At 33.9% G+C, this 24,617-nt stretch overlaps 2 protein-coding genes across 6 annotated transcripts in view; one reads left to right on the plus strand and one right to left on the minus strand.

Annotated features, from left to right (window-relative positions):
• The window catches only part of LOC128243148 (ATP-dependent DNA helicase Q4-like), a 208,304-nt gene that overhangs the window by 94,730 nt on the left and 88,957 nt on the right, over positions 1 to 24,617 (plus strand). The window lies entirely within an intron of this gene.
• Positions 1 to 24,617, minus strand: part of LOC128243149 (uncharacterized) — a 76,687-nt gene that overhangs the window by 7,515 nt on the left and 44,555 nt on the right. Inside the window, exon 1 of one of the 3 annotated variants that reach the window (XM_052960720.1) lies at positions 4,243 to 4,411. The exons of the other annotated variants lie outside the window; for them this stretch is intronic. The gene's annotated coding sequence lies outside the window, so the exon portion shown is untranslated. Of the gene's footprint in view, positions 1 to 4,242; positions 4,412 to 24,617 lie in introns of those variants that run through there. 3 annotated transcript variants of the gene reach the window in all.

Genomic DNA, 24,617 nt, shown 5'->3' on the forward strand with positions numbered 1-24,617 from the left:
ACTTCCCAATGCCTGGTATAGCCTTGACTTGACGCAGGGGGCCAAAGGAAAAATTATAAAAATGAACATGGTGTGTGATATGCTTTAAATAGATTAAAAAGGTAACATCCGCAGTAAGGAAAAATCGGAAAGGAAATCTCAGCAATAAGCAAAATATGCAAAAAACATGTGGTTGGTAGAGTATTCTGAAATTTAACATTGCATGGTAAGTTACCCAGACTGGTAAAGTCTATTGGCTTCTTAGAATTATAATTGTAGTAGAAGTTGCCTTTCAGGAAGAAATAAACCTTCACTCTTCAATGCCATTTTAGTTGCATTATTTATTTCAAATTGTGTGAATCTGTCAAAGCTATTCCTGTCTAAATGCTCATATAATCCTTTGGGGAAATTGATTTTATCATGTCTCTAAACACTGTTAAATTATTTAAGACATCAATGGAACATAAGAATAAGAGCCCAGGTTTTAATTATGCCCCCTTTTGAAAAAAGTGGGGTATATTGTTTTGCACATGTCGGTCGGTCGGTCGGTCGGTCGGTCGGTCGGTCTGTCTGTCTGTCGGTCGGTCGGTCGGAATACCAAATGGTTTCCGATCAATAACTTGAGAACGCTTTGACCGAGGGACCTCATACTTGGTATGTGTATTGGTCATCACCAGCAGATGAACCCTATTGATTTTGAGGTCAGTGGGTCAAAGGTCAAGGTCAGTGTGACCTTTACATGAAAAACGGTTTCCGATCAATAACTTGAGAACGCTTTGACCCAGGAACCTCATACTTGGTAGGTGTATTGGTCATGACCAGCAGATGAACCCTATTGATTTTGAGGTCAGTGGGTCAAAGGTCAAGGTCAGTGTGACCTTAACATGAAAAACGGTTTCCGATCAATAACTTGAGAACGCTTTGACCCAGGGACCTCATACTAGTTTTATATTTGCTTTACAATGTGGGTACACTGTAGTCCTTTAAGGTGAAGGTAATATATTGTCTAGTAGTACGTTGATCTCCATGGTGTTTCAACCATTAACAAGTCTCCCATTGTTGTGTAATCAAAGATAAGGTCTAAAACTGTTCCTGTCTTCTTTTTGTTCAATTCGATTGTCTGAAAACTGGTAAAGTTTTTCTGCATTTTTTTTCTTTTCTTTTTAAAGCTGTCTGAAGAGTAAATAAATCTAAGAATATTTCATTTAACTGTCTGTAATGTCATTGTTATTTCCTAATACATAAGAGTACTGCTCCTGGTCGTAACCTCATGACATTAGTTGCATGAAAATTAATTCTTTCCAGCCTTGACAATGTCTGGGAATGGGACGAGTACAACCAAACAGTACATGTAATGAACAACCAGTACATTGTCAAACAACCAGTACAGTTGACAACCAGTACAGTTCTAGAACAACTGTACAGTTCAGGTGAACAATCATCACATTGCACAAACAAACTGTACAGTTCATGAAAAACCAGTGCAGCTCATGAACAACTGGTGCATATTGCTAAAAACAGTACAGTTCATGAACAACCTGTACAGTTCATGAACAATCAGTGCATTTTACAAACAACCAGTACATTGCACAATATACCAGTACAGTTGACAAATAACTAGTACACCTCATGAACAATCAGTACATTGCTCAAAAAGCCAGTACAGTTCATGAACAACCTGTACAGTTCATGAACAATCAGTGCATTGCACAAACAAACTGTACAGTTCTTGAAAAAAAAAACCGTACAGTTCATGAACAACCAGTGCATATTGCACTAACAAACTGTACAGCTTATGAAAGAAACAATACAATTCATAAACAACCAGTGCATTTCAAGAACAATCAGTACTAAAAAGGCTATTCATGAACATTTCCTTTTTTTACATGCTCATTAATAAAGCTTGTTTTGATTAAATTATTTCTGGTTATGTACTTGACAACACTTAGTACTGAAGACTCTCATAAGAATGGTCTGATCATAGTTACAATTAAGCCATAGACTATTTTATTCAGAGTGTAACAATTACAGGCTGTCTGAATAAGATTCTGGTATCTGAGAGGCATATTGCAGCATTATAGTTTCTGAGAAGATTATGACAGCATAAATACAACAGGAATATGGCAGGAGTCACTGCATAAGCTGGATAAAAAGGACTGATACATGTTCATCTGCTATTATTATTATTATTATTATTATTATTATTCATGCTTCATTATTCAGGATGGGTAAAGAATACAAACAGATTATTTGTTTATGTTACTCAGGACACTGCACCTTGGTAACAGCAGTGGACAGAAACTGTGGCTACAAAGGGCAACACCCTGGACCCCCCCCCCCCCCCCCCCCCCCCCTCTTACATTTTATTGACTCAAATAAAAATATTGGACTAGGGTCAGTATTTGCGTGTATCAGTCTGGGAATGGCGTTTATTCATAGAAACACATGTACATGGTCCCTTACTCAATAAGGAAGAGCATGAACACATATTCAACAGTGATGAAACCGTCTTCTAAGAAAAATAAAAATAAAAATTTCACCAAGGCCCCAATTTAAAAAAATGTTTAAATGAGTTGTTAATGTTGTTATCAATGAATGTTGTATGGACAGCTGAAAAGCTCTATTAGAACTAATTTGGAGATGAGCAAATCAAAACCAATTAAAAGCTGGTTGTCTTATTAGTGTTACCGTTTATCTTGGAAAGGTTAAAGATGCACTCTTCCCAAATAAGATTGACCATGATTAATATAATTGTTTTATTATAATATACCAAAACAGATGAATAAATGTCAAAAACAATGGTTTTTATTTAGGATACCGAGTTTTATTTGAAAGAAAGATGCGGAAAACACGGTATTTCACAGAAGGTATATCGCAGTAAATCTTTTAGCATTTACCAATAATTTAATATTTTTGCGTTTTCAGCTATTAAAAACATAATTACAATCTTGTCAATCAGTAATTGATATTTACTTTTTTAATTTTACTTTGTCATACATGTGTATGTATTGATTTTGAATAAGAGTGTCACTTCAAATAATTTACATACTAACATACTTGAATCATAACATAGTACATACTACAACCAGGAATATACGAATTTCATTGAACTAACATAAGTAAAACTGTACTGCAATAATGTTATGGTCACATACCAACTTCAAAACACTGAAGTCCAGGTTATATGTATTTCTATCCCACACAAACATTAAATTTTGTATGCTGATCACTGCATTGAAGTATCTCCCATTTATTTGTACCTCATAAAACCATAGTAATTGTTACATATATCCATGCCTTTTAAACATACTATTTATTTATATAAACTGTGTTTCACACTCTATAGGAGTTCATTAAGCCCTTTTGTACTTGAACCATTTGGAGCTTTTGAAGGTTGTTTTGTTGTGTTATGTTCTCTTATTGTAAATAAATGCAGTTTATTATTCAAATTTACTTTGTTGTTAAGTTATCTTTCTTCTTGTTATTTTCATTATATTTACTTTTGTTTCTTTAACTGTTTTGGGACTATTTCACTTTGCTTTATATAATTAGTATAATGCTTCATTTTCAGTCCACAAATATCATAAGTATAAGTATATATATAAGTTTGGGACTCCAGGTTTTAAGATTAGGCTTTTGTTTTAAATAAAGCTTGTATTGAACCTAAACTGATCATTAATTGTATATTTCTTCTCTCTATGTTATTGTTGAACTTAATTTATTTTTTTATATTGTTTTTTTTTCTCTCCAAATTAGTTTTTGACTAAACCAATTGCAAATGGAGAATTTCCTGAGACACAAAAAAAACCTTAGTAATAATAAAAGTCATTTTTGTACATGTAAAATTTCTATATATATTCATGCCAAGTCACATGTTTCAAGATATATACTTGTGGTAACTCCTTTCATAAGACTTAATATATAGCTAAAGAAAGTTGCTAAAGCATTATTTAAAAGTTATTTAAATAACATGCGTACAAAAATAGCGGCTGTAATTCCATCATGCGGATAATTTGCATTTTTTTCAATTATATCTATTTGCATAATATTTTCTTAACTCTGGTAAATTACAATAGTAAGTAAAATACAAAAACAGTGACTTGAGTCCCGTTGTTCGCTGACCAAATGTTCACCGTGAGTGAAGTGTAATTTAACTGTTTGTAAACTTAAGTAAAGCTAGTCTTTACCACAACCTTTAGTTAATGCCTGAAAGTGCCTGCTAAAGAAGACTAAAAAAATATGTTAGGGTGTTTTAATACTCACGGCACAAAGCAGTAAATGCCTTTAATATACTGTCCATTTTAGTGATTTTCTCATGCTGGCTGCAAATAATCCTCCATAAATGTAACCTTAACTGGAAAATGTGTTTTATGTTTATTCACAATACAAAGCAGTTGCTATGTCCATTTGAGCAATTTCTCATGCCTTTCTATTGAAGCTGCTAACAATCCTTTTTATGACATCATTTGATGATAATGCATGTACAGAGATGTGCGAAAGTTAAAAAAAGATTCTTGGATTGTGGCCGCTAATTGTTGGGATTGTGGCAGGTATGTAATGTGCTAATCATTGGCAGAAAAATAAAATCACGCACGTACTACCTGGGTGGTAAATAAACATGTATGAACCATCAAGTCTTATGCAATGCTCTGATGTAAATTGTTATTCATTTTCTGGTGATCAGTACCATATTTGAGAATATCTCCTTGTTTGACTGTCATTAACTCCCGTATCAAAACAGTCTAATACACCTGCTGAGTTAATTGTAACCACGCCACAGTGCTGATACAAAAAATGATCAAGAATAAGGTGCACTATACAGTATCAAAAGTAAAGAAATAGTGTCATGGTGTCTTAGATGCTATGATGATATTAGGAAGAAGCAAGATCAGGTGCCAGATCTGATATAGATATTCCAGAAGGAATTCACTGATATGAAAATAACCTGTAGATTTCTCTCCCAGTGCATGATGCTTTTATCCTTGCTTTCTGCTATCAAAGTGGGAATTCCAAAATAATAAACAATGATTAATGCTATAAAAACAGAGTCAGAAAAATACATTGATCAGGTTGGTTCCTATTATGAAAACAATTTTTTTTGGTCCGTTTTTTCTTCACAAACAGCTTGACTGGGAACAATGTTTTAAGCCCAAATCATTTTCAACTCTTATGTATTAACATGTGTGGTCCCAAATTCGCTAGGAAATCATTGACATTACTTAAATTGAATTGGAAGAATGCATGAACACTTTAATTCTTCTTAGTACATGATTTAACTAGATCTGATAATCAAAGTATACAGGATTTAGATCAAAGCTGAATTATGGAAATAATGTAGGATGTGCTTTAACTGTGTCATCCCTGCTGACTGTTATCAGAAATGGGGGAGGTTCAAGGGAATCTGTGTCTAATGAATAAATGCTTTACACGTGGGATTGTTAGTCTGAGATGCCATCGCCAGAATTATTCTTTTAATTCAACCCAAATTTTATTTAAATTTGTTCTGAACACTGTAATTTTGGAAGGAATAAAAAGACAAGAAATATTTTGTTGTGTTGTACATGGAACAGAAAATGATAATTTATCAGCATTGAATTGAAAATAGAATTGAGATGGAGTAATCGCTGTCCATATTGAATGTTCTTTGTTCCTCTTGTGGTTGTTTATTTTGCAGAATCCATTACACTGCTAGGCTTCAATTATTCAAGAGCAACTATACACATGCCATTCTTTTAATTATTATTCAAGATGTAATGATGTATTGAAATCAAACACCAATTCTGCAAGTGATGCATACCTACAAGTGATGAATGTACAGGGGCGGGTCCAGGGTTTGACGTTAGAGGGGGCTTAACTAAGGGGCATAACCTTTTGACCCTCCCTCAGTACTGAAATTTATTTGGTTTAAATTGTTTGCAGGGGTGTTCGGAGTGCTCCAAGAAGATAATTTTATCAATATCCGGTCCGAAAAGGTGCATTTCGGGCGTCTTATTTGTAACTTTTTTTCTTATATTAAATAAAAAAGTAAACTTGGAAGAGCTCCCCCTGGATCGGCTTGTAATGTATCCATACAATATATTTTAATTGGATAACAGAGTCGGGAAGTCATGCAGACTGTGCTATAGCAGTTAATCTAACAATGGTAATTAGTTAAATTCAATAGCCCTCTACATTTTAATTAGTAAAATAATTGAACAGAAAAAGTGTATTTTTGTTTACTGAATTATTTTGTTTAAAGGATCTAATGCATTATAGAACAGCATATACAAATGCTGCTGAGTGTGACTTATCCTTCAAAAATATGATATACTCATGTTATATCTTGTATCACTTTGTAGAATTTTTTCTGCATTTTTCTCTGTGACTCTCAGCTCTCAATGGCAAATAAGCTCGAAATTCCCTTTTCTTTTTTCTCAATATCTGATTTATCTTTAGTGTTGTTTCCTGTCTGCTTATTTGCAAACAAACCATTGTTTTATATTTTTGTGATGTTAATTTTACTCTGATGTTGGGAAGTTCATACCCCAAAATATATTTACATACATTGATATATTAGCAAATATTGTCTTTATAGAGCAGAATTATGTAAGCTATTAACTTTTTCAGACAGATAGATTGTTTTTACTGGCACATTGCGTAAGACTTTGATGAATTTTGTAGACATTTATATGCTTTGATAATGGAGCTTTTTTTCCTAGCACAGATAATTGGTGCTTGCCAATCCATATATGGACAGTGCAGTGATGGAATTATGGGGGCATTAGCATTGCTTCCAGGAACATTGGCAGTTTGAGCCACTTCTTGGCATTACCCCAAGTAACTTTACATTTTACTGACCGTTCAAAGGTGGTACCTAACATTCTTTTATAAACACCCCTAGTTTTTGTTATATATTACATAATTGTGTACTGTGTTGTTTGTGGAGTTTTGTGCTGTTAAATTATTAAGTTTCTGGTTTGTGATTGCTTGTTTTTGTGTTCTATGTCTTTGGTGTTGACCCTGTGCCATTAAACAGGGTTTATGTCTTTACTTTCAACTACTGTACTTGTTTCTATCGTTTTTCATATATATATATATATTAGATGGTCTTCCATGTTCTGTTAAACATGAAGTAACTCTTTTTAGAGATTCTTTTTTGTATCCGCTTATTTGAATCAACTTATATGAAAACAGCCTGTAACGTAGGTATTTGTGATGCTAATTTTATGACAATCACATTTGCAATTTGGCAATATAAGTTATTTTGTGAGTGTTATAAAAAAATAAAAATAATAATAGCAATTTATAAAACAACAATAAAATAATGATAATAAATAATATATTTATACTGAAATACTGTTTATAAATTACAAAAAATATACTTGTAATTTAATATTGGTCATGAACTGAATTTAGCTGAGATTATGCTTAAGTCTATGAGTCTATAAGAAAATTATATAAAAAACATTTTTTTAAATATTTTTTTACAATTTAACTTACCTAAGTATAACAACAGACTCAGTTATATATCCATATCTTTAGATTTCTTAATCTTAATACTGCAAGACAAGGTTCATAAACAAATCAGGAAACTGTGATAAGGCCGCTGTAGGCTTTAATTCCTCTAATGTTCCTGTACTGACTGGTCCCTGTATTCATATCATTTAATGGTTTATCACATTACATTATACCCAATAATGGTCGTGTTCCACCATTATCATCATTCGTTGGCATGTAAGAATGGAATTATGAAATCAGATATAGCATGTGCTGATTGTGGCAGGCTGATCATGAAGATGACAGTTCAAAAAAGGCTGCTATTGAAGGTGACATTTCTAATAAGGCTGCTGTTGAAAATATCCAGCAAACAAACCATTTTCTTGACAATGTTATATTGGGTATTAATCAACAATCAACACCACATATTTTACAGTGGGAATAAACAAGAATTTCAGCCGTACATGCCATAACTCCTGGCAGGGTGAGGGGGGGGGGGGGGGGCGGGAAGACCCCAATGATAAATTTAATAATCAGACTTTTCCATTGAACTACATGTAGACTATTATAATTTACAATATTATCTTTTATGTGATTTGTGAATACACCTAATATAAACAAGACTTTAACTGAGTGTAATAGGTGGAAGCCATTTTACAGTGTGTGCGTTTCATGGGATTAATTATGACATATATGCTATGACAGCTTGCAGTATTTTGCTTCGAAGGAAGACTTTAAACAAAGATAACTTTCCTATATCTTCACCATTTTAAATGAAAGCTAGCGCATTCTATGCCGCTTACAGAACCCCGCCTTTGGTCTTTCACCAGAGTTTGATTGTGTTTGATGAAACTAATCACCTTATCAAACTCTGGTAATAAAAGGAAGGATGCTGCTCTTTTAGCCGCATAGACCGCCCTTTGTTGCATTTAAAATGGTGTAGTAAAAGAAAAGTTATCTTTGATTTAAGTCCTCTTTTTAGGCAAAATGTTGCCTTCTGACGTAGCATATATGATATAATTCATCAGGTGGTGTACACACACTGATGATATGTAGGATGGAAATTGAGACACTGTTACTTTAGACTGTTGTGTAGTTTTATCAAATCCTCATAGTTTATAGCTGGTATATATTTTATTGGATGGTGCGCTGTCCGACATTCGTGTGTCTTACACTTTTGCTTATGAAAATCAAATTATGCCTCTGGGGTCAAAACTCGCTATGCCATGAGGTTTCCTGTGGACTTATTGAAAATCTTTTTGTCAGACACCGCTCGGCCGAGACCTTTAATAATTTGTTACGAGCATCATGTAGTGGTCCTCTACCAAGATTGTGCAAATTACGCCCCTTGGGTCACATTTGGTCATGTCCTTTTTGACCTAATGTCTTATTTTTGGAACTACCTGTTAGCCTACTTTCTTATTTTTGAAGCTACAGCAATGAAATTTGGACCATGTGTAGAGTTTTGAAAACAAATATCAATTTTGTCCTCAGATGACCTTGACTGTGACTTTTTTACCTATCCGGTACTCTCCCTTTTTTAAGGTGCAGCAATAACATTTTGACCATGTGTTCAGTTTCGAAAACAAATATTAATGCTGTGCTTAGATGACCTTTACTGTACCTTTTTGACCTTCTTTATTTTTGAAATTTTGAGCATGTGAACAGCTTGAAAACATATATCAAAATTGACATTGCCAGGTGACCTTTTGACTTACTTTCTTATTTTTGAAGCAACAGTTTTGAAATGGATCATATGTACATGCAGCTTTGAGAACAAATATCAAGCTATATTGATCAAAAATGTTTAACACTTTTACTCAGGTGAGCGATTTAGGGCCATCATGGCTCTCTTGTTCATTAGTATATTTCCTATGTTTGAAATAGCCTATATGGGGTTTTACTTGACAATTTCTCATCCAGATCGCTAGTAATTGCAATACAGTTGCATTAAAACCATTACTTGTGTAAGTAAATTACAACCTTTAACCATAACTAAATGCATATTTTACACATATAATTAGAATCAAAGCGCTGAAATCGTCGACAGGCTTTCAACCGGCTACAATTTTTGAGCATAGTCATGTAATGCCAAATGGATCGGAAAGTGTGTGAAGATTTCTCAGTTTGTCATCCCAAGTGTTGAGCATGTAAAAACATTAATTTAATCATGAAAATAATAAGATGTGTTTAGGAAGTGTCCCGATTCAGCTGAATTTATCCTGATATTCCTCAATCTTATTATGCCCCCACAAAGTGGCGGCATATAGGGTTGCCCTTGTCCGTACGTACGTCTGTCTGTCTGTACGTACGTACGTCCCGAAGATTGTTTCCGATCTAATTCTTGAAAACCGTTTGTCCAATCCTCACCAAACTTTAAACACATGTTTGTGACCATAATATCTTGATCAAGTTCGATAGTCATGGAAATCGCTTTAGTCATTTAGGAGTTACGGCCCTTTTTTGCCAAAAATACTTCAAAAATATATGTTTCCAATCTAATTCTTGAAAACTGTTTGTCCAATCCTCACCAAACTTTAAACACATGTTTGTGACCATAATATCTTGATCAAGTTCGATAGTCATGGAAATCGCTTTAGTCATTTAGGAGTTACGGCCCTTTTTTGCCAAAAATACTTCAAAAATATATGTTTCCAATCTAATTCTTGAAAAGTATGTGTCCAATGTGGATCCAACAAGTTTTTTCCTGCCTGAATGGCGCCATATAACCTATACAGTCTTGCAATGCCGTAAAACCCAACTCAACTCAACTTATCCTATATGTGCAGATTATCCTGAATAATCATTATGGCTTATTTTCTGTGACAAAAAATCGAAGTGGGGGCATCCGTGTCCTATGGACACATTTCTAGTTCTGATCTGATTTGTATCTTTTGCATTGTAAAATAATGATCAATCTGTCCTGAGAGTGTCCCAATTCTTTGGAACGCGATCTAACAGAGCTCAGACAGTGACAGGACAGTGAACTGGCGCTGATGGAAGATCTGGACTTGTATAGGAAAGAAATGGCAATGAAATATTTCTCCAGATCATCCCTGTTCCACAGGACATCATCCAGACACCTTTCAGACAACAAGGGACATTACAACAAACTTTGATTCGATACAGTAGAATCGCTCTAGAAATAGTCACAATTGTGATCCAATTTGAAAAAATCAAATGAGTTTCTGGAATATGTTACAGGATGCACCTAACTCTCAGCAACGCTTAGCTTACCTCTTTGAACCATTCCCAATCCGCAGGACTCTGTTAAGAACGTAAACAACTGGGTTCAGAAAAGGATAGGACATTCAGAACCATATATATATTTTTTTTATTTCAGATTTCAGTGTATATAAATACAGTCAAGCCTCGCTATGTCGACGTCGGATAAGTCGACTTTCCGGTTATGTCGACTTTTTTCCGGTCCCGAATTTTTTCCTTCTTATTCTATATAAAATAAATCTGTTTGTGTCGATTTTTTTATCTCGACTTTTTCACTATGTCGACCTCGTTTTTCAGCCCAGTGGTCAAATTTCACACATTTCCTATGTTCTTTATGTCAAACAGTAGATGAGATGTAGGTTTGAAAATATTCATGACGGTTTGCGGCATGTCACAAAATATCGTGCGTGTCGATATAAAAAACTGTCATAATTGGGGGATACAAAAATGTAATTGGTAAGTGCAAAAAATTAAAGTTGTTTGTTTATGTAATTAATTAAAGAGACATTTATTGCTCAAGTTCTTTTTGGTTTTTTTTGAGATTGTGCTATATTGCTGTGTATAAACGAAACACGAATGTGCTATTTTATAAAAGCTGTTGTCGTATGTGCTATACCGTTTTCTTACAATGTACAAATTTATGCAATTGTGGTTTTATATCTTTTTTGTGTGATCCATAAACGTAAAAAAAAAAAAATTGACACAAATAATTCTTCTTTCGTTTCACTTTATTTTTCAATAATAAGTTTGCTGTTTTCACGATGAAAATATGTAACAAGACCATTCAATTGTGGATGTAAACATCGGACAATCCAACTCAAACGTGTTGGGATTGGTGATATTTTTTGTAATTCGGATGAGTCGACTTTTTGTTATCTCAACTTTTTTCAGTAGGTCCCAAAAAAGTCGACATAACGAGTTTCGACTGTATCATATTTAACTCAAGTTATAGATAATATTTCTTATGATCATGAGTGAAATTAAATATGATGTTGCACTGAAAGCAACATATTTATAAACAAATCAGAAAACCCTTTACCACCCTAAAACAATATTTTATTTTTGTGGGAGAGGCCATGCATCCTGCCCTCAAAGTTCACCTCATCTTCTGTAACCTCAATCCTGGGTCTTCCCCTGAGTTCGTTGATAAGGTACACAAACATTGTTATTTCAAGAACCATAATTATGATGACAGTATAACTGTGATTGTTTGCCTAGGTTGGAAAGGAATTACCCTTACACTGGGAAACTTTCTCAACCCCTGCTAGGCAAAATCACATCGAATGGATGGATCTAACATCCTTACAAAACAGTTTTTTGAGAGATATTAACTGTCAAAGGCCATAACTGTTATTTGACAGAGTGAACTGTGAAATGAAGGACACAAGGTGGACAACTGCACTTCATTGGAAGCACCTCTGTTGGTTTCATGTGTGGAGGTGCAATACTTGAGGAGAAACATCTCAGTCATTTGTTAACTAAGTCAAGGATCATACTGAGTGAAATTCCACACATGTAATCATGGATATTGAATTTGTCTTATAACCATTGTTACCATAAGCAGACTGCATGACTTCTGGACTCTGATATTCAATGTGCTTGAGATATTTGTATTGTAGTTATACATCATTGCATCAAGGTTGGTGTCTCCTTGCAATACATTCATACATCCATTCGTCCAATTTCACTGCTTTTATTTTCTTCATTGTAAGGTATGTATAAACATGATTCTAATATTTCAATTCTGATAGTAAAAAAATCACACAAAAGAATTATGTATTATGCAAATTAAGCTTACAGTTGTTGGTGATGTTAATTTAATCACCTATTTATGGAATAAACTACCAATTCATTTCTGAATAAAAATAATGATCAGAATGAAAGACCCAGAGATGAATTTCATTGATTTGAGGATTTCAAAAATAATTCTAATGGGCCGGCTGTTTAAAGGAAACTGTTGGTCTGTTCTTATAATGCCAATATGTAATGAGATGATACAGGAAGACTTTTATTGTCTTTAAGAGCTACATTTTCTGGGTGGTTTCTTATAAATCTGCTGCAAGGTAGGAGGGCTGTTATCATAATCGATTGTATCATTATATAAATTGTGTTTTTTTAAGTTATTGAAATATTTAATATATCCATTATAATTACAAATGACAGAAAGTATCCTTAAATGATGTAGGGATAAAATGAGGAGATTTTTATTGTTAAATTTATGCTTTCAAGGGGTTTCCTGACAGTTATTTTAGTATCCTGAATTTATATTTAATGGCATTAACTTTCCTGAATTTATTATATAAGAATTTAATCTCCTCACTTGATTTTATATCAGGCTTTAAGTATGAGCAGAATCATGGAAATGCTTATTACATTGTCTAAATTTTAGAAAGAGGTATTTGCAGAATCCATATGTTTCTTAATATTCTGCAAAAGCATAGCCAGTTACAGCAACATTTATAATGGTGAAAAGACTAGGACAAAGTTAACATTGAAACACAGCCAAGAATTATGTTCGATCCTTCACAAGTGGTTTCAATTTAGAGGTTTTGTTTTAAATTGACATTTAATTTATTGAGATTTAAACTGTCTTTCTTCAGAGCTAAATGATAATAATTGTTGTCTTTTTTGTAATGATATAAAGCTGTATTTTGGAAGCAGCTTACAATCATCACAAAGCCTTGTCATATAACTCACAGTGCTTAAATGGAAGCATCCAACATTCATCACCAAGCCTTGTTATATAGATGTGCTTGAAGTCACGGAAGCATCTAACAGTCATCACCAAACATTGTTATATAGCTGTGCTTAAAGTTATTGAAGCATCTAATATTCATCACCAAGCCTTGTTATATAGATGTGCTTATAGTTGTGGAAGCATCCAACAATCATCACCAAGCCTTGTTATATAGATGTGCTTGAAGTCATGGAAGCATCTAACAGTCATCACCAAACATTGTTATAAAGCTGTGCTTAAAGTTATTGAAGCATCTAATATTCATCACCAAGCCTTGTTATATAGCTGTGCTTAAAGTCACGGAAGCATCTAACATTCCTCACCAAGCCTTGTTATATAGATGTGCTTGAAGTCACAGAAGCATCTAACAGTCATCACCAAGCCTTGTTATATAGATGTGCTTATAGTTGTGGAAGCATCTAACATTCATCACCAAGCCTTGTTATATATCTGTGCTTTAAGTCATGGAAGCATCTAATATTCATCACCAAGCCTTGTAATATAGCTGTGCTTAAAGTCATGGAAGCATCTAACATTCATCACCAAGCCTTGTTATATATCTGTGCTTTAAGTCATGGAAGCATCTAACATTCATCACCAAGCCTTGTTATATAGATGTGCTTAAAGTCATGGAAGCATCTAACATTCATCACCAAGCCTTGTAATATAGCTGTGCTTTAAGTCATGGAAGCATCTAACATTCATCACCAAGCCTTGTTATATAGCTGTGCTTAAAGTCATGGAAGCATCTAACATTCATCACCAAGCCTTGTTATATAGCTGTGCTTAAAGTCATGGAAGCATCTAACATTCATCACCAAGCCTTGTTATATAGCTGTGCTTAAAGTCATGGAAGCATCTAACATTCATCACCAAGCCTTGTTATATATCTGTGCTTATAGTTGTGGAATCATCTAACATTCATCACCAAGCCTTGTTATATATCTGTGCTTAAAGTCATGGAAGCATCTAACATTCATCACCAAGCCTTGTTATATAGCTGTGCTTAAAGTCATGGAAGCATCTAACATTCATAACCAAGCCTTGTTATATAGCTGTGCTTAAAGTCATGGAAGCATCTAACATTCATCACCAAGCCTTGTTATATAGCTGTGCTTAAAGTCATGGAAGCATCTAACATTCATCACCAAGCCTTGTTATATAGCTGTGCTTAAAGTCATGGAAGCATCTAACATTCATCACCAAGCCTTGTTATATAGCTGTGCTTAAAGTCATGGAAGCATCTAACATTCATCACCAAGCCTTGTTATATATCTGTGCTTATAGTTGTGGAAGCATCTAACATTCATCACCAAGCCTTGTTATATAGCTGTGCTTTAAGTCATGGAAGCATCTAACATTCATCACCAAGCCTTGTTATATAGCTGTGCTTAAAGTCATGGAAGCATCTAACATTCATCACCAAGCCTTGTTATATATCTGTGCTTAAAGTCATGGAAGCATCTAACAGTCATCACCAAGCCTTGTTATATAGATGTGCTTATAGTTGTGGAAGCATCTAACATTCATCACCAAGCCTTGTTATATATCTGTGCTTAAAGTCATGGAAGCATCTAACATTCATCACCAAGCCTTGTAATATAGCTGTGCTTTAAGTCATGGAAGCATCCAATAGTCATCACCAAGCCTTGTTATATATCTGTGCTTATAGTTGTGGAAGCATCTAACATTCATCACCAAGCCTTGTTATATATCTGTGCTTATAGTCATGGAAGCATCTAACATTCATCACCAAGCCTTGTTATATATCTGTGCTTAAAGTCATGGAAGCATCTAACATTCATCACCAAGCCCTGTTATATAGCTGTGCTTAAAGTCACGGAAGCATCTAACATTCACCACCAAGCCTTGTTATATATCTGTGCTTATAGTTGTGGAAGCATCTAACATTCATCACCAAGCCTTGTAATATAGCTGTGCTTAAAGTCACGGAAGCATCTAACATTCATCACCAAGCCTTGTAATATAGCTGTGCTTAAAGTCATGGAAGCATCTAACATTCATCACCAAGCCTTGTAATATAGCTGTGCTTAAAGTCATGGAAGCATCCAATATTCATCACCAAGCCTTGTTATATAGCTGTGCTTAAAGTCATGGAAGCATCTAACATTCATCACCAAGCCTTGTTATATATCTGTGCTTAAAGTCACGGAAGCATCTAACATTCATCACAAAGCCTTGTAATATAGCTGTGCTTAAAGTCATGGAAGCATCTAACATTCATCACCAAGCCTTGTAATATAGCTGTGCTTAAAGTCATGGAAGCCTCCAATATTCATCACCAAGCCTTGTTATATAGCTGTGCTTAAAGTCATGGAAGCATCTAACATTCATCACCAAGCCTTGTTATATAGATGTGCTTGAAGTCACGGAAGCATCTAACATTCATCACCAAGCCTTGTTATATAGATGTGCTTGAAGTCACGGAAGCATCTAACATTCATCACCAAGCCTTGTTATATAGCTGTGCTTAAAGTCATGGAAGCATCTAACATTCATCACCAAGCCTTGTTATATAGCTGTGCTTAAAGTCATGGAAGCATCTAACATTCATCACCAAGCCTTGTTATATATCTGTGCTTATAGTTGTGGAAGCATCTAACATTCATCACCAAGCCTTGTAATATAGCTGTGCTTAAAGTCACGGAAGCATCTAACATTCATCACCAAGCCTTGTTATATATCTGTGCTTTAAGTCATGGAAGCATCTAACATTCATCACCAAGCCTTGTAATATAGCTGTGCTTAAAGTCACGGAAGCATCTAACATTCATCACCAAGCCTTGTAATATAGCTGTGCTTTAAGTCATGGAAGCATCCAATATTCATCACCAAGCCTTGTTATATAGCTGTGCTTAAAGTCATGGAAGCATCTAACATTCATCACCAAGCCTTGTAATATAGCTGTGCTTTAAGTCATGGAAGCATCCAACATTCATCACCAAGCCTTGTAATATAGCTGTGCTTTAAGTCATGGAAGTATCCAACATTCATCACCAAGCCTTGTAATATAGCTGTGCTTAAAGTCATGGAAGCATCTAACATTCATCACCAAGCCTTGTTATATAGCTGTGCTTAAAGTCATGGAAGCATCTAACATTCCTCACCAAGCCTTGTAATATAGCTGTGCTTTAAGTCATGGAAGTATCCAACATTCATCACCAAGCCTTGTAATATAGCTGTGCTTAAAGTCATGGAAGCATCTAACATTCATCACCAAGCCTTGTTATATAGCTGTGCTTAAAGTCATGGAAGCATCTAACATTCATCACCAAGCCTTGTAATATAGCTGTGCTTTAAGTCATGGAAGCATCCAATATTCATCACCAAGCCTTGTTATATAGCTGTGCTTAAAGTCATGGAAGCATCTAACATTCATCACCAAGCCTTGTAATATAGCTGTGCTTAAAGTCATGGAAGCATCTAACAGTTATCACCAAGCCTGGTTATATAGCTGTGCTTAAAGTCATGGAAGCATCTAACATTCATCACCAAGCCTTGTAATATAGCTGTGCTTTAAGTCATGGAAGCATCCAATATTCATCACCAAGCCTTGTTATATAGCTGTGCTTAAAGTCATGGAAGCATCTAACATTCATCACCAAGCCTTGTAATATAGCTGTGCTTTATTAAAAGTCATGGAAGCATCCAACATTCATCACCAAGCCTTGTAATATAGCTGTGCTTAAAGTCATGGAAGCATCTAACAGTTATCACCAAGCCTGGTTATATAGCTGTGCTTAAAGTCATGGAAGCATCTAACATTCATCACCAAGCCTTGTAATATAGCTGTGCTTAAAGTCATGGAAGCATCCAACATTCATCACCAAGCCTTGTTATATAGATGTGCATGCATCTGTGTTTTGCACCATGCTTGAGTGACTGAAGTCAATGCATGCATCTGTGTTTTGCACCATGCTTGAGTGCTGCATTTTATGAAAGTATCTAAGACTTTTGAGTAAACTCTCATTCTTTACACTATACAATGTAGTCCTTGGTACCATTTAAATGAAATTATGAGCATACCCTGCAAAAACTTGACTAGTTCAGGTCTTGTAATTTCTTCTATTTCTACACTAAAAGCACACTCTGACATAGCTCTGTCTAAGGAGGTAAACATCTGTAAAAAGAATGAAATAATTGAATGTTCATTTTTATTACAGCTGATCTTATCCTAAAAGCTAGGTCAGATTGATCTACTTCAGAGATTTACCGTTAATGTACATGAAGTCCTTGAAAAAAACATCATGGTATTACCAATTTCTGTAAATTGCATATGTGGTATACGATTTTTATATGGGATTACAAGGGTTGTAGCTGGAATTCCCATCTGGCTTAATTATTGCACTAGATATTACAAAAACTAATCTAATATATGGATTTTCAAGTGCCGGGGTTTTGTACCATTTAGGTTTTTTTGCCAGCAGATGAGAGAATCATAAATCAGTTTTCCTCTTTGTGAAATGTTTGTATTTTCCAATCTTTTGTTGATTAAGCAAATATTTTTGATAAGAACTGTTGTAGATGGTTTAGTATGTGTAATATGTATATAATCTAGTCTGTTTTGTGAAGACAACAAGTTTCAGTATTGCCATAGCCTTAAAGAAATTGGATGGTTCTCTTCTAACTTTGAACTTGCGTAAAATACATGTGGCACTTAGGTTAAAGTAACACTCATTATTTAAAATCATACATATGAATAACAAACATAAATTTCGAGTGATAAACCTTTAACTTCTTACTAAAAAATGCATATATGAAAAAAAGTAATTACCGGTACTGATAACAAGATTGTTACTGTTTTTACAACTTTTTTTATTTTTTGTCTTGGAATGAACAAATTTTTGCATACTTCGTTATCTGCAAACCAGTGATAAAAGACTGCCCACAAAAGATCAGATCGCAGATTTTCATATTTCGGTTAGAAAATTAATGTTTTATGGCTTAAAGCGTTACTAACGGTTTACGAAAAATGCATAAAACATCAATTTTTGAACTTAAATATAAAAATCTGTGATCTCATTTTTTGTCAGCAGTCTTATATGACTGGTCTCCATGCATTTTAGCATAAATTGGCTATGTTGTCTAAACGTTCAAATCGTGAGAGTGCAGCTTCAATAGCTGAAAACGCACAAACATTAAATGACTGGTGGGTCCTTAAAGGTTTTACAGTGATCTCCTCATAAGATAGAAATATAGTGTTATCTGCACCTTTCTTTCAAATAAGCTTTGAAAAAGTTCCCCATTAAAGCTAACAAGGAAATGTCCTAATCTTTATTTGTAATTAATACAATTAAAAAAATTGTTGGTCATATGATTACTATTTGGGGTATATAATAAGTGTGTGTGTGTGTGTCAGTATTGAATGTTTTATATTTCCGATGTTAACTTTCGGTAAACATGCCCATTGGCAGGCAAATGTTTTTGTAAAATAGACAAAAACGATTCACATTTAAAAAATAAATATTTATCACTTATACTTTTATCATAGAATAAAATAAATATAAGATATGGCAGCAGCTGATGGCTTTGCAGCAGTCGACAGTATTTCCCCAAGTTCACAACTCTGCTATTCCCAATCAGCGGTCTATATTATATGATATACCCAGTTCATGTGCCACAAGATAGTAGGAGGATAAATCTAAATAACGTAACCTGAAGCTCACTTTTTTCCATCAAATCAACATAAATAAGATATGAAATTCAAGTTAGCTAATTTGAAAATGCCATAAATATACACATTTTGTTGCATGCTTCAGATATCTTAATTTTGCTTGAAATTCTTTTAATATTTTTGCAGATAGCATATGGTTTTATTGTTATTCCATTCCACTGAGTTTCAGGAAAATTACTGTTGAGGAATGTATTTATTTCCCATACAAAACTGATATTAGTATATGATATACTCTAACCTGACATTAGTCTTTTATGTACTTTACACTTAAATGACTGACTGTAGCCTATATTAGTTATACTCTAAACTGACATTAGCCAATAATGTACTCTAAACTGCAACCTATACAACGCCTGTGATTTTTTTTTTAACTACTTATATACCGGAATCAGTACTATCTAGGGAGCATTTCAGTGAAAAGAAAATCAGAACATCTCAATTTTTGGCGTCCAGGTAAAACAAAATGATCATAAACACGCACATAGACTTTCACTTATAGTACATACAAATACATGCAATAAAAATAATTAATTGTACGGTTTATAATTTTGAGTAATTGTTGTTTTTTTGCAATGTTATAGTGTTCTCAGTATTAAGATTATTATTATTATAGCATGCTTTTATGGGAATGTTTAGGAAGCTATATGTGTTAAGAAACTCATATCTCTTTTTACCTTTTATCAAAGAGTTCTTTTTTCCATGGTTACAATTTTGAAATGGAGTATTTCACCTACATATGCATTTAAGTTCAGGTTATAACAAAATGTAAGTGAGTTTGCTCTACTCTAGCATCTTCAATCATGTCTTTTTTACATGATGATGTTAGTTTCAAAGCTATCAAGAAGTGTGTTGTGGTTGCCTGTTTAAGATGTGTTACAACCACAACATAGGATTAATCTGTTATATAACTGCATTGCAACTGAGGATTTTTTTTATTGCACCTGCGAAATGTAAATCACTTTCATCAATAATATTAGTTTCAGCATAATTAATTTAATCAATCAAGATCAATTGTTTAATAGCTTGAAAACAATAAATAAACAGCAGTATTGTTTAACGATAACCAATAAGGGAATTAAGAACCATTAAAAACAAACCACACACGCACATTATTGTAGCACATTTTTTACCCTGCTCTACATGAAATGGGTAAAATGCATAAAACTTTAAAATAATACATTAAATTTCTTTACTTGCATGTATATTTAAATGTTTTTACATATTTGTATCTGTTTGTATGAAAGATTGTATGTAGCAAAAATTAAGGTATGTTTTATTAAAACATTCAAAGGCGAGGTTTTAGGGTGTTATAATAAGTATAAGGCTCCTTTTTATATCCTTTTTTATTTATATTAGGCCTTAAAAGAATGTTATTCTCATCGTCGGAAAATGGTGTTAAAGAAATATTTCTATAAAGCTTTACAAATTTTAAACTACATATTAAAATACACACTTAAAAGATATATATTTCATTTTTTTTTTTTTTCAACTGACTATTAAAATGGTAGGCTTCACGCTTAATAATTTCGTAGATAGGGTACTGTAACCCAAACCAAATGTATTTTGTTAGGCCAAAACACCAAAAGAGGAAATGTGTACATGATATTGTACTCTCCCAGCTGTACATGAGTTAAATTATACAATTGATGTCTCTAGCTTTTACCAAATTATTTAATTTAAAAATCAAATGATACACCCTGTTGAGAAAATATCTGTGCAATATTTCTTCATGTTTTAATATTATTTAGAATAAAAATATCATCGCTTACAACTAGTTTTACAAAACACTGATTCCTGATCAGTCTGAAACATGTAGATTGTACATAAAATTAATGAACAACCTACTAAGAATACTCAATTATGAGGGAACATTCTTAGAAATATTTAAACAAACTTGTCAAATCCATGAAACTGTGCTGCAACATGCAACAAACATTTTAAGCTGTCTTACCATTTGAGAAAAGAATCGTTATATATGTCAGAATTCATGGTTGACCTTTAAGGTAACTGTGAGTTCTCAAATAGTTGTTGACCAGCACTCTGCTGGAATTAGAAACACTTGTAAAACAAATTTCTTAATTGGTATTTATTGAATTTGTTTGTAGTTGAATGCAATTGACTTAAAATACAAGAATCGCGTATAAATTCACCAGCAAACCTTTAAACTCAATTTTCTTATAAAATACTTTGCACCCCTTCCTACAGGCGTGGTCACATATAATGAATTACAAACTGACATATAGACTTTAATGTACTGTAAACTAAATCATTGTAGCCTATAATTATAAGTTGTACTCTAAATTGGTATTTACCTATAATGTACTTTAATAAGAACTACTTCTATAGGAATCAGTGTGAATAACAACTTTCCATGTTTTCCTGCTATGTTATTAACTGAACTGTTAACTGTTTGACATGAAGAGGCATTTAAGAGGTTTTTATTGCCAATTATTGTGTTTCTATGGACATGTGATTGGAACTTATATGGACTTGACCACTTTTGTGTCAGTACAGGAGGTCACATATTACTGACACAAAGCTGGAAATAGTTGCTATGATATTATCTAATTGAAAAAACCCCAGAAATGTTCATTTTGGCTACAGTATTCTGCAGCTGTTTTAACCTTACACTATAGCATTCTGTTATAAATGATCAGAACTTGAGAGCACCAACTATTTAAGAGATTTATATTCTTTAATTGAATTTAATTTTGCGAATAGTTCCGAAATGTTTCTTTATTCGATCCCGTAGATACATTAACTTTTCACCAACTGACATCTATATTAAAATCCAGGCCCTACTAATGACAACTGTGTATCTGAAGTTGATGCACAAGTTGATAATAACAGCCGCAAACTTTATGACACACCCAAAGTAATTTGTTTGTTGATAAACCTATTTTGAAAGCAATCTATTGATTACATTTGTCCATTGACAGGTAAAATAAATCTGGACACAGTAACTATTAGGGCCTCAAATTGGAGACTCAGTCACTAATCTATGAGGACATCCAAACTCCTTTCAACAACATGAAGATCACCCAGATGTGATTTTACATTTGCAAAGACCTAAACTACCCCAATATGATTATATAGACATATTTAGAAACCTATGAATTTGTGAGGTAGCATATCTTCACCTTAATGCATAAAAAAATATCTGCTTCTATTTATTTATGTAGTTACTGAGTTCTTGCTCTGTTGTGATGACTTGTAGGGGTGTTGGTTTAACATGCACACTTTTACAATCTTATTAGAGAATAATTAATTAGATAATACTAAAAGACATATTCTCTTGATGACATGCTGAGTGCCGTATAATTACTTTGGAATATATTTAGTTGCTTGTCTGTCGGAGGGCAATTTTAAGAAAACATATAACACGTGCCAATAGTGCAGAAAGAAGAAACAGCCAACATTTTTGTTCAGGTATTAGGCAAACACTTTCTTACAGGTTTTATTACAGAATAAGAGACTTCTTCTAAACAAATTAAATTCAACTGTAAACAAATTCTCGTAATTGTAAGATAATGTAATAATGCTAAGTTTTTTACAGATTTTTGTGATATTTATCAAAGTCACCTAATGTCTATAGTTTCTTTAAAATTCCAGCATTTCTGAAGATGTCTTTATCAGTTTTTGTACAACTCTTACCTGTTGTTGTCAGGATGGAGTACAATTTCTAGCACTGACTTTAAACAAATGACAGGCTCACAATGCCAAAACATTTAGCTTACAATGCCAAGATATTTATCTCCAAATGCTAAGTTACTAATGCACATAGCTTGCAATGCAAAGAAGTTGGGCTTACAATGCCATGATACTTAGCTTCAATTGCCAAGTTGCCAAGACACATAGCTTCCAATGCAAATATATTGGGCTGACAGTGCCAAGATACTTAGCTCCCAATGCCAAGTTGCTAAGACACATAGCTTGCAGTGCAAAGATATTGGGCATACAATGCCAAGATATTTATCTCCAAATGCTAAGTTACTAATGCACATAGCTTGCAATGCAAAGAAGTTGGGCTTACAATGCCATGATACTTAGCTTCAATTGCCAAGTTGCCAAGACACATAGCTTCCAATGCAAATATATTGGGCTGACAGTGCCAAGATACTTAGCTCCCAATGCCAAGTTGCTAAGACACATAGCTTGCAGTGCAAAGATATTGGGCATACAATGCCAAGATACTTATTTCCAAATGCCAAGTTGCACAGACACATAGCTTGCGATGCAACGATATTGGGCTTACACTGCCAAGATACTTAGCTACAATTGCCAAGTTGCCAAGACACATAGCTCGAGGTGCAAAGATATTGGGCTGACAGTGCCAAGATACTTAGCTCCCAATGCCAAGTTGCTAAGACACATAGCTTGCAGTGCAAAGATATGGGGCTTACAATGCCAAGACATTGGCACCCAATGCAAAGACACTGAGATCACAATTTCAAGACATTGGGCTCTCAGTGGTGCCAATACATTAAGCTCTCATTACTTATATAATTAGCTCAAAATGCCAAAACCCTGGGCTCTTTATTTATTCTAATTCAATGAACATACAATGCCAAAAAATTGGGCTTTCAATTCCTGCAATACAACGCACTCCAATGCAATTTCAATGCTAAAACATTGAGCCCCCAATGCCAATGAATTGGGCTCACAAAGCAAATGCAATGAGGTCGGACTGCCAATACTATGGTCTTTTAATGCACATATGAGTTCACAATGTCTTTACAATGAGCTTACAATGTAAATATATTGGGCTGTCAATGCAAATATATTGATCCCGCCTTTAATACCAATACAATGAGCTCTCAATGCCAATACAGTGGGCTTATACACTGGCTCCAAATGTCATTACAGTCAGATAACAATTAGCAGACTCGTAACAATGCCAAGATAGTGACAATGTTGAGACAATTAATATGCCAAGAAAATCTTATATTACCCTTCCCTAATGAATTAGCATTTACTATGTTAAATGAATGAATAAGACATTATAACTTTTTTTGTTTTATATCATACACATATGTGTGTATGTGTCTTCACACATATTATTGATATGTCTGCAAACAGTAAGATAATAAAAATAACAATTTAACCAACAGTTGTCTGTTTTTCACATCAAATCAATGTGTGGTAAGAGTAAGATATGCAAATCTAGAAAGCTCAGTTTGAAAATGCCAAACAAGTTCATATTCTGTTACAATTACCCTTATGCTTGAAAATACCCCAAGAGCATTTACAGTTGTCATTAACCTGTAATGTACTTTGAACTGTCTGTGGGGATGTTAAAAACATGATGAAAAATACTTTTATCCATTTCTTTTCATGGGTCCTCTATTTGAAGCTATTGTCGTAAACAAGAAGCATGTTATGTCAACAACCGTACTCATGGTACCTCACAGATCTGTAGGTAAGTCTGAGGGACAGTCACCTGTACATTTGTGTTTTATAATTTTAGTGTTAAAATGGCTCCATGGGAGGAAAACTGCCTTTTTC

The sequence above is a fragment of the Mya arenaria genome, chromosome 8 (assembly GCF_026914265.1).
Source record: "Mya arenaria isolate MELC-2E11 chromosome 8, ASM2691426v1".
NCBI classification, from domain to species: domain Eukaryota; kingdom Metazoa; phylum Mollusca; class Bivalvia; order Myida; family Myidae; genus Mya; species Mya arenaria.